Raw genomic sequence first — 6,194 nt, 5'->3', positions numbered from 1 at the left:
CTTCTTCATCCTCCCTGTATATTTGAAAAAGGACTTTTTATTATCTTTGATCTTGGACGCTAGTCCTAGCTCTATGTCCACCTTAGCTTTCCTAACAGCCCCCCTACAGGCCCGAGCAGTGGAGGTATACTCTTCTTTGGAGATAGCCCCCCCCCGCCCCCTTCCACCAGGTGTACGCCACCTTTTTGACAACCAGGCATTCCCAGACATCCTTGGTGAGCCAGGGAGGCTTTGGGGCACTCTTGCCCCCCTTGATTCTTGTTGGGATCATCACCCCTTGGGACCTGAGTATCATCTCCTTAAGGAATGACCACTCATCTTGGGCACTGAGTTCCCCTGCCCTTGAGAACCCCAGTGCCTCTCCCACCAATCTCCTCAACTTGTTGAAGTTGGCCCTCTTAAAATCTAGGGCTACCGCCTTGCTGCAGGCCTTTGTCACCCTGCACTGGATGATGAATTCCAGCAAGCAATGATCGCTATCACCCAGGTGGTCAAGGACCTGGAACCCCCTTACCAGATCATTGCCTATGGCCAGGACCAGGTCCAACAGGGCATTTCCTCTGGTGGGACTGTGCACCTCCTGGGTTAAGTGGAGGTCCTGTATCTCAGCCAGGAACCTCCTGGAATGGTCCAACCTGGCTGACTGCTCTACCCAGCAGATGTCCGGGTAATTTAAATCACCCATGACAACTACATCCCTTGCCTTAAGTGCCTCTGCAAGCTGACCAAAAAATTCCCGGTCCAGCTCCTCCCCTTGGTTGGGGGGGTCTGTAGTAGACCCCCACCATTAAATCCCTCTTCCCAGAACCCCCTTGTATCTTGACACAGAGCACTTCAGCTTGTCCCTCCTCCAACCCCATTTTGCTGGCAGAGGATGTGTATTGCTCTTTGACATAGAGCGCCATGCCCCCTCCCTTCCTTCCTTCTCTTTATATAACTAAATATGTGTACACACATTCAAATAATCTGTGAGAATTCTCTCAGATTTGTTCTCCTGGTAGAGAATGTTTCCCAGAGTCACATGTTCACACATTCAAATTCTGAGACCTGAATAATGGAGCTTGTAGTTGTAGCACTGAAAAGGTGGGGGGAGAGGAGGGAGGGGCCATACATATCACTGTGCTCTGTAGGCTTCTTTAGTCTGCCTGGCAATGGGTAGCAGCAGTACATAAGGCATACCTAATTAGCTGATCCAGACTTCCCATAGTCAGCCTGTGTTTGTCTGCAGCACAATGTTGGGTTTGTGAAGGGGGGAATGCTCTATTCCTTGCTGAAGCAGCATAATCTAGTGAATGACACACTGTATCCTGAAGGAGGGTGGTGCAGAAATGATGGTCTATCTCCTGGGAGTGATTTAACTCTGGTTATCCCCAGCTTGTTTTTGTCCTGGAGTAGCCATTTTTATTCTGGGAGAAAAAGCTCAAACATCTGTACACTAGTGGTTTTTCCTAAGAGATCAGTGACTCTCCCAGGAGAAATAGAATGTCTTTATGTGGCTTAAGACAACAGAGTATTTCCTTTCTCTTATAATGTATTTACATATAAATCACTCGGCATGATTCAGAAATGAAAATAATTTTATAAGTGAAAATAAGTCCCACGCATAGGGACTGGATGCCCTTATTTTTCACTTGAAATTCTTATAAAAAAACCCCAACCATCTGAAAGCATAAGCAGCATGGTTTTTTGAAGCTGAAACTGTGCATCTACTTATATTCCTAATATATAATAGATGCTAATTTAATATGCAGTTAAAGTATTCTTGCACTGCCCCTTACTTGCTTTTATAGCTCCACTAGGAGACTAAATTGTTAGCTAGCACATCTATGTACAAACACTCATTATAGGCAATCCATTAACCTAGAAATTAATGGTATTTTGTTGAGATGGAAAAACAGAAGATCAATAATGATGTGATTTATATATACAAATACATCAATCCTCTATATTTTGAGAAGACTGAATATTTCTTTCAATGGATGAAAGGACTTTAAATTGTTTTCTGTGGTTTACACTAAACAAAAATTATCTCCCTTTTTACAACCTAAAATTACATTTCCCCGAAACACAATTGACTTAAGAATTAGCACTGAGTTCCTACAAGGTTATCTGTACTACTATAATACCATTAAAGATCTGGGCTTCTTCTGTTAGGAGTCATACTAAAAATTGTGCAAACTAAATTGTTGAAAAGATAAAGAATGGGAGGAGACAGAGGTGCAGAGGTGAAATTACTTCCTAGATGACACAAGTCAGTGGTAGAGCCAGGATTACAGACCAGAAACTAAGCTTTTTTGCTTAACAAAAGAAGGCATGGTTCCATGGACAAAGGAGGGAAGGTAGAGAACAAACTGGGCATCATGATACCAAGACTATGCATGAATTCACTTTGGGTCTGAATTCATAACAATATATTAAAGCTGTATTTAAAAAGCTTAAATGGAACCAAGATTACTGCTCTAGGTTCTAGTAACTGTTTCCAAACTCTCTATGCTGTTCCTTCTCCATTCCCCACATAACCAGTTACACAAGAAGTAGTTTTCACTCAACAGCCCTGGCTCAGACCAGTTCCTTCAATCTTGCAAATTGTTAACTTATAGTGAGTTGCTGCTTCAGATTTGAACATGTTATGAAGCATCCTTTGAAGTCAACCCCTCTTCCTTTCACTTTGGCTCTGCCAAAATAGGCCTTGTTTTGAGAACCCATTATCCTGCATGGTCAAAAATAGCTAAGGTAAGCTCCCTTTCTTGTACATTCTGTTTGCATGGCTGTTGGTAACTGTAGCCTCCTTAGAATTTCACCCTTATTTCTCTCTATGGTGTGGCAACTTAACATTGAGAATTATTAAAAAGACACAAAGACACTTTAACACTATTCATTCAGAAGATTCTTTCGTGACTGCTACTGCATATGAATTAATGTATGGGAATTAAGAGTATATTTGCTCATCAATTGGGAAATAGTCTGTACATGAAAAGTGGTAGACGATACAAATGGCTCAGTTGTATGACACAAATATAAAATTAAATCTGCTAATACCCATCCTTTATGCAGAGAGTAATAGTTGGTTAGTTTCAGAGCTCGTTGTTTCCTAGCCTTGGCCTACTGTTTGCCTGTGAGAACATCTTTACCAACTGGAATTGCAGCAATTATAAAATTAATAAATAAATTAATAAAGCAGTAATAAATTAGCTTATAATGATTTAATTACTTAAGAGGAAATTTGTAACTATAAAGCAACGATTAAGAGGTCTCAGTTATCCATTGTAGCTTAACCTACATGTCATATGAAAATGTCTAATTAAAGCATGTTTATTAGGAACATAGGTAGAGGTTTGCTATTACATTATGCAGGGAACAGACAGAATTGGCTTTAGCATTTCCCCAAATAAGTTACAGTTATGCAATAAAAACAAATATGATTTTGAAAAGTAGTGCAAAACGTTAAGCCAAAATGGCTTTTTTTTTTTTTCAAATCAAAACATAGTTTAGTAAAACCTGCATTTTTGTACTTTATTTCAACCCAGCCAACACATTCCTGTACCAATTTCCAGTAATGTTTTTGATAGAAATTGTTAAAAGTACATGCAAGGTTGTTAATAACATGTTAAACAACTTTGAAAAAAAGTTTATCTTCTTTTTTAAATCTGACCAGCTGTTTTGTTAATCAGTACTTAATGTGCTATAAAAGCAGAATTCTTTTAAAAAGTATATTGTATAAAGATAATATTTATCTTTCATGACCTCTGTCTCATTAAAGTGTATCTCAAATTGTTTACTAAAGCCTATTTTTCATTTCATACCATTGATTACTGTGCACTTGATCCTGATTTACTTCATATTTAGATATGTAAAATAATCGTGTTCTTATATTTGTTCCTAAACTGAGGATTCAATATTTTTCTGCTACAGTTCAGGATTGAATCCTTATCCCATATGCATGAGATAAGATCTAGGACTTATTATTCTCTTTCCAAATGATGATTAAATCCTAAATAAAAATGTTTAATCACGCATATTTCATGCTGACATTTATACCATCTTGTTTTCAATTAATATTCATATTGAGAGTTCTAAATAAAGAATTTTAAAAATTTTTAAAGATTTTTCTCCATATAGAATGTGTGCTAAAAACACAGACAGCTCAGAATGAGTGTGACTACAAAAAATGTTAAAATGTTATCTAAGAGAATTTAAATATCCCCCATTTTTGCTTTATGGAATTTCAGTGTATATTTTTTTTTTCCAGAGCCATATGTCTGTTCTGATTTGAAAGTCAGATGGAATTTGTTGAATAAAAAGCTTTGGCATTTAGATGGCTATCTGCATATAAATTAATTTGTTAATTATACTCTCATGAGTTGCATATAATGAGATTTACAGAGAATTGTTAATGTTAGGTTTAGACAGTGAATAAGTGATTTAATTGAGTTTATTTTTTTTTAAAAAAGGTCATTTATATAAAATGCAAGTTACTAAAATATCTTATTTTTATTATACTTCAGTTTTTAATTGATACTTTCTTGGAGACATTACTACTTAAACAGCAGATACTGCTGTGTATGATCACATAGATTAGAAAGTAAAAACAGATGGCAGGAGAACAGCTCTGACATTAGCTTCATCGAATAGAATTCCAACACTAAACTATAGCATTTCCAGCTAGAATGTCTATACCTTAATTTCCCCATATGACTTATACTGTGCTTATTCAGTTAAAAAAAAAAGTTTTAAACTCAATAGAGAGCAACAACTACTTTACACTAGCTTCATATTCCTCTGATTCCTTCAAAACACCTCTACACATGATATGGAAATTACTTGTTTGTGAAATGGTTGACAGCTACTCAGTAGTCTTCTCCAGAAAATATGATGTAATGTACACAAAGGATTAAAATGGGGGTAGAGGGACATCCACAAGTTGATATAGCTTCTTAATCATGGGAATTTGCCTTAATGAAATTTAGAGAAGACTAAAGTCTGCTTTCTGTTATATCACTGTGCTGGCTGCTTATTAGATCCCATATTGGCATAGGTTCAACATCAAGCAGAAGGGCTCTTCTATAGTTTTCCTGATATTAAAATAGCAAGTATTAAACATGAACACCTACCTAATACCATAGCTGTCATCAATAATTCTTTCTAGTACACAGATTTCATTTTCTGATTTGATCTGGATAACCTTGGCTAATTGCATTATCACATTCTATATTTAATCGAGAATACTGATTTCCAGCATTCCAATCTTTTTTTGAAGTCTCAGGTTTTTTTTTTATTATGTCATTTTATTTTACCTTTCACATTGCTTAAGTTACAATTGTACTATGACTATTTGCTAGTAGCAATTTATATATGTCCATGGAAATTCAATGAATGTACACAAAGACAGGCATTGTGCATTGGACTGCTGTAGATTACTATGACTCTGAGAATTAGAATACTTTAAAGTATTTTCAAAGTTGGTGATCAACCATAATTCCTTCATTTTATTAGGTGAGTAATTATATAATAGCATCTAGCTTCTACTAGGTACTTTTCATCTTTTATCAATTTGTATTAGAACTGAATACTATGTAACCTATTTATTCATATGCAAGAGAAGGAATCAGCTATATAATTTATTCAGTTTTCTAAATCTCAAGCTCTTTCATATGTCCTTTTGTGCTATCTCTACCTTGAAAATGAATTAATGTTGAAAGAGGAAATTACTTATGATAAAAAATTCTGGTATTGTCATTTTCACCCTTTCTTCAAATCTGAACAGATGGAGCCAAATTCTACTCTCAGTTACACTGGCACTAACTTGCGTAAATCATCTGGGTGGTATATGTGTAACTGAAAGTAGAATTTGGCTTAATTTATTTTGTCATTTACCGTATTTACTTGAATCTAAGATGAGGCCATTCCCCTAATCAACCTGGGGCAGCAAAGGCTTCCTCTTAGATTCAAGTGCTGACCTAGGGCAGGTGGCAGCTCACAGAGACCTGCTGTGGTGCAGGGAACATAAGAGATATCTGTGGTGGGACTGGGGAGACTGTATTAGGAGACTAAACAGCCTGCCCCGTCCCCCACTTGCCACTTACCTTGAGGTCTGGCTCCAGCTGCAGCTCTGGCTGGGCCTGGACTTACTGCCACTCTTTCTCCCCTGGTCAAGCTGCCTGGGGCCAGGCTGCGTTGGGGCTAATCTTTCCCAT

The sequence above is a fragment of the Alligator sinensis genome, unplaced genomic scaffold (genome assembly GCF_000455745.1).
Source record: "Alligator sinensis unplaced genomic scaffold, ASM45574v1 scaffold56_1, whole genome shotgun sequence".
In the NCBI taxonomy this organism is placed as follows: domain Eukaryota; kingdom Metazoa; phylum Chordata; order Crocodylia; family Alligatoridae; genus Alligator; species Alligator sinensis.
The sequence above is the reverse complement of the archived record's forward strand: the minus strand, read 5'-3'. Positions refer to the sequence as shown.